We start from the raw sequence: 9,982 nt of genomic DNA, 5'->3' as shown, positions 1-9,982 counted from the left end.
GTGAGTTTTCAGATTAAGGCATTGTAGGGTTAGCTCAGACTTTGAAGACAAGTGTAGCGACCTCTTATCCCTTTAACATGTTACTAGCCTAGCCTTAGACGATTGACTGGATTCCTTTGGCACAATTCCTAGGCAATTTGTCTCACCTTCCCCTTCTTGGTTTGAGCATCGGGGGGCTTCATTACACCAGACCGTTTGTTGGGTTTGATTTTATCCTTTGGAGCCATGGATGCTCTTGGGCCTGTGTGCAGAATATGCAACATTAGGGTCAGTTAAAAAAAAAATATATATATATAGTCCTTTGCCAAGAAACATTTTCTTGTTTAACACAATGGTTCATAGCCAGTTGTAGTTTAGCTAGTGGACAGTGAATATGATTCCACCCCCAATCCTGACCTTTGACCATGTTGTTTACAATGTCCTGGGCCTCGTCGTTCTCCTTCGCCTCCTCACGGGGACGATTATAGCCGCCGGCATCCTTCCTCACCTTTTTGGTGGCCACTAAGGAGAGAGAGATAAGAGTTAGTTATAAATGTACAGATGCATGTTAGTCTTATGTAGCCAGATCAGGGGGTGAAGTAAATACCAACCAGTTCCAGTTGAGGGGAGGGCAGAGTTTGGATGAGTTGGCTCTACGGATGTGGATTGAAGTGGCGCCACAAGCATACACGTTTTCCTTGTCGAAGGCCTGGAAACTAAAGAAGTGAAATGCAAGTCAAACAGCAAGCCGAGTTGTGATAGTAATGATTGAACTTGACTTTTACACAATGTGGGAAAGGAGATTATTCCAAAGTAAACTACAGCATGCACTTGGGGAGAGAAACAAAGACTTTGTGCTGGAACGGCAGTCTACAGTAAGTGTCATCAGAATGTCAGAGCTCCATCACAGATTTAACAGTCTGGTTAAATCGGCAGGGCTGCCCTTAAAGACTGACATGCACCCCAACCGAAAAGTGAAAGGCTAAGCTCAGCAGGTATTAAAAGACTGAAACAAAAAGCACATTAAATCCCATTTGGTGATCATTACGTTATCAATTGAAGAGAAATTAACAGTTTTCACATTAACACATCTAAATATAATAATAGCTTATGGCCAACTCTGGCACATTTATGCCCTACCAACAGTCATTAAGGCATGTGAATCCCTTGACTCCTTCAAAACCGCTCTCAAAGGGCACCTACGGATGGCTGCAATTCGAAACTGGCCTCTGTAAAATCTGAATCTGAATGCTTAAGGTGATTGTCAGCTTTACAAAGAGAAACATGTATACCTGTCTGTTCAGCCACAACGGCTGCTGGAACAGAGGCTTTTGTTTTTAAAAATAAAGAAATTTGGGAGAAAACAGTCAATATATATACAAATGCCAAAATGGATGTGAAGCAGAAGTGTAGTGAAAATCAATTTGCATACCAGTTGGAGGAGCAGGAATCCTGGACGAGGGCAGGCGGCTAAGGTATTTCTGCAAAGGGAAAGAAAAGAGACAGGTGTACAGTTATCATGACACTATGAGCTCATGCAACAAGCCATATCACTCATGGACAACTTAATCCATATAGTGGTCCTCATTAATGCTCATGATAAGTACCCATTTGTTTCTACTTCGTGTTTCATAGCAGCGATTTAACAGACCACCATTAGGCAGTTTTTTTCCCCCAGCAAACAATTTCAATGTTTTAGATCAAGTACAATGGATTCCATTACAGCATGCCAACTTTCCAGTAATATAAACTAGAAAGCATGAGTTTCTATTAGATTAATCATCGATTATGTCTCTGGTAAGCAGGTTTTTGACGTGTCTAGTCCTCCGAGCCACAGTAGACAAAATTATTATGAAAATTAGTGAGGACCAATTATATGAAGCACACACCTATGAATGCAGTTTCAGGGAGGGGGGGGGGGGGGGGGTACATATCAGCACAAACAAGGCTAGGGACATCTCCAGTGCAGGCCACCAATCAGTTTCACGTTACGGGAAAAGCCAAAATTGTCAATATATTGATTGCATGGAAACCGTGTTCACTTGCCTTGTCTTTGGACGGAGTCTCTTTCACAACCAAAGAGGTGAGGTGAAGCAGCAGCTCCTTGTTGTGGGCGTTCAGGTCTTCAAAATCCACCTGTACACCACAGATGAACATGGGTAGAGGTTAGGCAGGGTTTCTGTGAAACATTTGTCAACCAAGGGTGAATACTTGTTGACCTGGCCGACTTAACAAATCCATAAACACTTAAACACCAAGAGAAAAAACATGGTTAATGTTGGACAGGCAGTATACTGTAGTTCGTTAACCCATTAAGACCAGGAAAAGCTATACGGTTGTAGTTATTCCCATTTTTTTTTAACAATCCTGTTGCTATACAGAAACATCTAAATGACACTGATGCTTTCCCAGTTTTAATATTTTGGAATTTTCCAAAAGAAAGTTAGGATTTAGAAGGCGTTTTTCAAATTGGCCTCAGGTCTAAATTAGTCGTTATAGTGGACTTGATGGGCTATAAGGTTGCCATATAAATTACATCTGGCTTTGACACTTGCCTCCTTCCTTTTGGCTGCATTCCTCTCCATCCACTCAACCATAACCGTGCCTTTGGCTTCATCCACAGACATCACCACTGAAGAATGAACTCGGCCTGGTTGCATATAGATTCATGAAATGGGTATGATGAACATACATTTCATACAGTGGAGTTAAAAATTCCAGAGATGGTCAACTGGATGATTCACTCACTAAGAAGACATAGGTTTATCATGGCAAAGATATTACAGTAGACTCAAACTCAGGAATATGTTCTTTAATAGTAATACCATGTCATATTCAATCATTGTGGAACATATGTCTTCAGTCGTTTTTTTCCTGGCTTACACAAGTCTATCACATAGCCTACCCAAAGCCTATAATAAACTCATACAAATCATGCTTCAGGTGTGAGACGTAGGCTACTACTACTTGGGAAGGGCTGAATACTAATAGCCGCTACCGAGGAAGGCATAGCCTATAGCTGAACAATTTGCTGAGTGAACAGTTGACGATAAAATACCCATTTTAAAAGAAATGACATGGACTGACCATTGCTCCTGCTTATGTTCACAGTCTCGCCGAGCAGACTCCCAACAATATGTGCCTCCATTTCTTCGAGGTAAGTATATTTCTGCCTGCGCCGAAAACACTGTAAAGTAACAAACAGTCGTTAGCCGAACATGACTTTTTGCGACATTAAACTTACAATGAACATTTTAGCCATGCATCATGGCCTTTATCCAGATCGACTGTCAGACTGTTGGAATAAGCATGATTCCTGTCAAAGTTCTCCACGTCGCATTGGAGTGCCGAGAGAACAACATCTAGTGGTGCCTCGAATAAACTAGACACCGCAGACAAAATATTGCATTTGTCTAAACAACTGCATGGCCATCTAAATAACATTAACATTTGGTCAAGAAAACAAGAACAGCATTGGATTACCGTACTTAACACTAATAGTATTTTTTTGCAACAAAAACACACCTGTTTGCCTGCGTTTCGTTTGAATCAAAGTAAGTATGTATCAAACCGTTCTTCTTCTTTGGCATTTTATCAGCATTTGGAACACCAGATTGGTCGAATAACAGGAAGTTGTCATGATCAGACTGCATGATGGCGTTTGGTTTGACTGGGGCAAATTCAATCAATATAATGATTGATTGATTGATTACTTTCAGCTTGCAGAAAAAAGCACAGGAATTTAAAACCCAAGAAAGCCTACGGCTTGTTTCCAACTTTCCACTGTGGTCCTTTATTCAATATGATTATTTCAATTTGAAATTATGTTATGTTATTAATTAATAATATAAAGACCCACAAGCCCATGCAAACCACATAGTCCTACGGAATTAATTTTGATTTTGGATTTAATAGGCAGAATTATCAACATAAAGCATTGTTTTTCTTTTTGTATTCAATGAAGCAGTAATTGTGCAATATCATGCTTCACCACACTGTGGTAGTGTCGGAACATTTTTACACCATGGATGAACTCCAAACACAAGCGCACGGTGCCGCAAGCCCGCAACCATCACAGTCAGACGGTCCACGTCCACATGCTGAATATCCTAGGTTTCCCAGTGTGCATCATCTCAAACAGTATGTTTCTGGAGTGTTATTTTTTACTTCATGTCTTCTGGAATCTTCTGCCCGGCTGCTGTCATCTGTGGTAGTCGTAGACATCCAGCAGAGCATGAGGGGCCTCGATGCTCCCAACAAACCCAGAAGCAGTGCTACCCAATTAATTACCAAACCTTTTGGGGATGTGATGTATTTTAAGGTTAGCCAATGGAATACAATGGACAGTCGTAGCCTATAGGCCTATGTATTATGTACCAACTACCAAGTAGACCTCTGCCAGTGGTTTTCAACCAGTGGAAAGTACTCTTCAAATAAAGCCTCGGCTTCAGGCTACACCTTTTTGGTTACATATAAATTATATGTTTAAAGCACTGGCTGTGAATAAAGGACATGTTTTTTGTAAGTGATGCAAAGTGTCATGAATGGCGGACTCATCTTCTCATCTTCAAAGTGCTGTCCCATTCCTTTCACAACAATTTGGAGCTCTTGCAGCCTCTCACTGGTCAACAAAAACATGCATCTTGAAGACCTTAACAGGAGCCCTCGTACAAGGTTTCTTTGACTATGCATGCATGCACCTCTTGGTACCACAGCACCTCAAAGGCCCTTAAAACAAGGCTCCAGACCTCCCAAAACAAACTGGTCAGGCTCCTACTTGGCCTCACCCCCCGAACCCACCTCACCCCTGCCCACTTTGACAGGCTGGGATGGCTTAGGGTCGACGACAGAGTACAGCATCTTGCAATGGGTCTGGTCCACAAGATTCGATACACCACCAAGATACCCATGTACCTGTCTAAATACTTCCTTAGTGTAAACGAAGTCCACACCCACAACACCAGAGGGAGTACAACAAACCATGTACAACCCAGATTCGGCACAAACAAGGGACTAAATTATTTTCGCTCCTATGCCACCAAAATGTGGAACGCCCTACCAACAGTCATTAAGACATGTGAATCCCTTGACTCCTTCAAAACCGCTCTCAAAGGGCACCTACGGATGGCTGCAATTCGAAACTGGCCTCTGTAAAATCTGAATCCCCCCCCCCCCCCACCCCATTTCCCCTCACTGTATATGTATCTTTTCCCTTTTTGCTTCCTATATGATGAATTCCTGTTCTGTTCTTTAGCTACATAGAAGTGTCTATTTGTATGTCTCTAAATGTTTTGATGAATTGAACAATGTGGACCCTGTTGTAAACAAGTGTAATGCTTAATTGGGTCGTCCACTCACAGTTAACAGTCTTTGTATTGAGTTTGTGCTTAAAATGTACTGTAAAATTCTACAAACTGTTAATAAATATTTCAATCAATCAATCAATCAATGCTTCCATACCAGAGAAGATATTCCATTCCCTGCAGCACTACCTGCATGGGCATACTGCCACCTACCGCACGGCTTGGGTATGTCACGGTTGGAGAGTAGACCTCTAAGGTGTTGGCCTATGAAGTCACTTTCCAGAGCCATCACTTTAGCTAAAGCCAAATTCCAATACCCAAAATCTCAGCCACTCGCTCACTCCCACTCAGTCACTACAGCATGGCAAAGTATGGTGAAATTGGTGACCTGCCGAAATATGTTACCATCCTGTGGACTTCACACAACTACATGGAGGTCTTTAAATATGTGGCCTGAATACCGCTAGGTTGAACTTTGCTAATGAACAAACTGCAACGATTTTCATTCGGACACTGCATTATGTGATGTCTGCAAGATTTTCACATATTTCAGCAGGTCACCAATTTCACCGTAACACCACCATGCTGGAGTGAGCGAGTGTGAGTGAGCGAGTGGCCGAGATTTGGGGTATTGGAATTTGGCTTAAGGATCCATTTGAATTGAATGTGATTTGCTTTTTCATTCTGTCATAGAATTAGACCTAGAATGCCTGTGATCATTTAATTATACTTCGTAAATACTGTACATACTGTATGTAACAACAAGAGCCGTTCTAGGGCTATCATAGAATGAGTAGATGAAATGTAAATACCATTGCATTGTTTATTTATTTTTGTCTCAAAAAATGCATTAATGACCTGAAGATTAAAAAGTATTTATCTTTTTTTATTTTCATTTTCACAATTGCAATAGCATTTTAATATTGTCCACTAAATTAGCAGACAATTTTATGAAAATGTAAAATCTAATTATCATTTATTTATCATTTTATTTCTGTCATAGAATGAGCACACCTGGAGATGAAATGTAAATGCTATTGCATTTTAGATGTATTTTTGTCTGAAAAAAGTGTTAATGACCTTAAAATGAAAAAGCATTCTCTTATTTCAATTGACTTTTCGTATACTTGCCATTTAATTTGAATTTTGGCACCTTTTGGCTTCCATACCTCGGAGGGTGTCGGTAGGCCAATCAGAGGCAGGCGGGGTGTTTACATGTCCATGCTCGGACGAAGATTCATGCATCTCCAGTTACTAGAACTAGACTGTCACATATTTATTATTAGTATTTATTGTTATTGTTCCACACAGACAGACAGAGACCATGTCAGTCACTGTATCAGAGCTGCTGAAAGCATACCTCAAATGCGGACTGTCACCGCGGAGCGAGCTGGAACTATTGGAGCTTTTCAACAGAGAGATGATGTCGCCCAGAGGCTTTCCAACGGAACACAGAGAGATGGAGAGACTGCTGGAAGCCATGCTGAAGCCCGTCCTCAAGTTACACAGAGTAACAGGTTGGTCTAACCGTTGAGAACTTAAGTTATGACTGAATGGTGGTGAACAAAACTAGCCTCGGAATGGAAACCCAGACGTTTTTATTTCCAGGGAGGAGGGGAAAAAGTCTGGGTCCGAGCGAGTCCACTTCAATTCGGCATAGAGTAGCGCAAACCTCGGTCTCTTTCTGCTGATTTCTGATCGTCTGCACCTTTGCTAAATTGACGCACACACGCACTCCCCCCCCCCCCCCCCCCCTCTCTCTCTCTCTCTCTCTCTGTCGCTCTAATTAATTAGAAATGCTATTCATTATTAAATGTACTGTCCGTAGACTAATGCATGTCAAACTGGGGGGGTCCTTGAAATTAAACGGGTTGAAAATCACTGCTAGAGACATAAAAAACTTCTCTTATGGGGGTCCCTGGCATATATTTTCAAATTGGGGTCCGCGGGCTAATTAATGTCAATTTGGGGGTCCTTGACATGAAGAAGTTTGGGAACCACTGCCATAGAAAGCATAGGTGGACCCCCAGGCTGGTGAATAACAGACTGCAGGAGAGGAATAGCAACGTTTGAAGAAATGCATGTTTATTTAGAAAGAGTGCAGGATAATGGACAGCTTGGAGCTTTACAATACATTTCAATACATGTATGAATTGCAAAAGTGTGTGTGTGAGTGTGTGTGTGTGTGTGTGTGTGTGTGTGTTTTAAGTGTAAATATCACACCCGTGTGAAGTGAGGGGCGCTCTTAAGATCTTATGATCATACATCAAATTCCATGCTCAACCAATGCAATCATCACAAATGTACAATGCGTGTCCTCACTTTTCCGTCTTCACTTTTCTGCCCTCAATTTTTTGTCTTCAACCTGTAAAGCTGGTCATAGGAGGGGGCTAACGCCCCTCAAAATACAGGAGTGAAGGACTTTTTACAGGGGCCAGTTTTGAATTGCAGCCGCCCCGTGCTGTTTAGCGGTTTTGAAGGAGGCCAGGGATTCACATTTCTTAAGCTGGTGTATGTGCTGGACAATGGTACTCTCCAATCATAATTCTGAATATCTTCAAAAGAGAGACAGATTTGGTGGGTTTCAGACCACCGTGCATGAGAGTCTGAGATCGTGCATGTGTATCTGTCGAGTGATTGTACACCCCTCCAACTCTCCAAGATAGGTGGTGTGTGCGCTTAACTGTAGTGTGTGTGTGTGTGTGTGTGTGTGTGTGTGTGTGCGTGGTATGTCAGTATATCTCACAAAAGCCTATTGCAGGGGTCCTCAACTAGAAATGATGAAGGTCCACAATTTTTTTTGGAATAAGACCGAGGTCCGGTCCCATGCGCGGCGTCCTTCGGAGAGCGGGGCTCTATGCCCGTTTAGTATGGTCAAGCCAAGCTTATACAAATCAGATCCCCTTCCACCCAACCAATAATGGGGTGCAGAGTGCAGGCCCGGAGTGGAACTCCAAATCAGGCCGGGAGTTATACGCACTGGCAGGCCACACTGTGCGCGCGCATAGCGCGCGCCAGAATTTTGGAGGCCCTTGGGGGACATTTTGGAGGCCTTTCCAGCAATTTCACATGAGAAATGTACCATCTGATGTTATTTATATTATTAACTTAAAAAAAGTGGTCCGCAAAGAGGTGGTCCGCGGTCCGGTCGCGGACCGCGGTCCGCCAGTTGAGTACCCCTGGCCTATTGTCTTGTTTACATTTCACATGTTTATTGCTTTTCCGTGTGCCAGGACTCGTCGGTCTCCAAAACAATGTAGAAAATATAGCGTTGCAGTCCCGCCCCCTACCAGGGCCCAGGAAATGACTCCCCGTTCATTTTCCTTAGGCCTATAGACATTTCAGAGAAGGAGGAGAGACCCGTACACCGCCACTTGCTGGTTCAAGAGTTTTTTATTTAGATAAGAGTCGTAGCAACGTTTCGGCCTTCTTCAGGCATAGTTTAAGAATTGGCTGACATTCATTAAATACACAACTGTAGGGTTAGACAACCAATCAAATTGAATATATTAATCATTCATCAGATAGCAGCTGTGAAAAACCCAGCCATGTGACTTAAGGTGCAGTACTTCTGTAGAACATTCCTAGAATATTATTGAAAGTCACCAATTGCAACAATACAGGGAATAATATCAAAGTCGTGCCACAAACGCAACGTACAATTTATAAGTAAATTAATATCAAAATAAGGTTATACTCATACCCATACTCAAACAAGAGTGGACATGAAGTATAAAAAAACCACACATAGTGCTTGTGGCACCCCACTGGACAAGAATTTCAAATCAATAATGAAATGAATACATTTTATGGATTACATACAGCATAACATTTAATAATAGCTCATCATTCAGCCCTTTTGGGTGGAGGGTTTGCAATGTGTGTATCCAGTAAACAACCCACCTCAAACCCTAACCTAACCATAACAAGCTAGTCCGAGGTGCGGACGCATGTCGAACCAATATCCTGTTGCCTCCTGGCAACAGGATATTCACGGTCATTTCTTCGAATAGAGCTCTTCACTCTTCACTCATTCTCTGTTTTAACTGTCTAGTAGTTTCACCGATATTTGCTAAACCACAGGGACATCTGATCATGTATACCACATGGGTTGAGACCCAAGTTATAATGCTGTTAATCTTCTTTGTAATTATTAGTTTCTGCCCAAAATGTTGTTTGTTGTCATGATTTGTCACAACTCGAGTTGTCTTTGTCTGCGGCGTAAACGTCTTTTAAATAAATACTTTTTGAAAAGTCTAAGGAGAAAATTAACGGGGGAATTCACTTCTGGATCTCACGTCGTCATGAAAGGGGGGCGGGACTGCGACGCTCTATAAAATTAACACACAATCTCTCAGGAAGGCGTGCATTCAGTTCCACAAAAAAAAAACTACATTTGGAAGAATATTTGTGTGAAAACTTAAGTGCAAACTTATTATTGTTTCAGAGGCTGAACTGAGAGAGATGGACTCGGGACGCAGACTGCTGGAGGAAGCCATGTTGAATCCTGTCGTAAAGTTACACGGAATAGGTATGTGCTGCTTCATTGATCCATTGATTGAAAACTTGATTAACAGTTTGCATGGACAAGCATGGGGAAGAACGGTACAAATCAAGGTCTGCTAAAAAAATATGTATCCAAGCAAGAATTACTTTTCAATGAGTCAACATTTTGTTTTAACCAAGTTTGAACTTCCAAT

General features: G+C 41.9%; 1 protein-coding gene and 1 long non-coding RNA gene across 2 annotated transcripts in view; one reads left to right on the top strand and one right to left on the bottom strand.

The window, feature by feature from the left end:
* Nucleotides 1–9,982, top strand: part of LOC310870334 (receptor-interacting serine/threonine-protein kinase 2-like) — a 76,379-nt gene that overhangs the window by 33,687 nt on the left and 32,710 nt on the right. The window lies entirely within an intron of this gene.
* Nucleotides 147–661, bottom strand: LOC310870091. Its single transcript, XR_014570208.1, has 3 exons — nt 591–661; nt 397–501; nt 147–241 (listed from the first exon to the last, which is right to left on the bottom strand). It is a non-coding gene; the product is annotated as an uncharacterized lncRNA (long non-coding RNA).

The sequence above is a fragment of the Protomyctophum parallelum genome, assembly GCF_964188405.1.
Source record: "Protomyctophum parallelum genome assembly, chromosome: 14".
Lineage (NCBI taxonomy): Eukaryota > Metazoa > Chordata > Actinopteri > Myctophiformes > Myctophidae > Protomyctophum > Protomyctophum parallelum.
The sequence above is the reverse complement of the archived record's forward strand: the minus strand, read 5'-3'. Positions and strand labels throughout refer to the sequence as shown.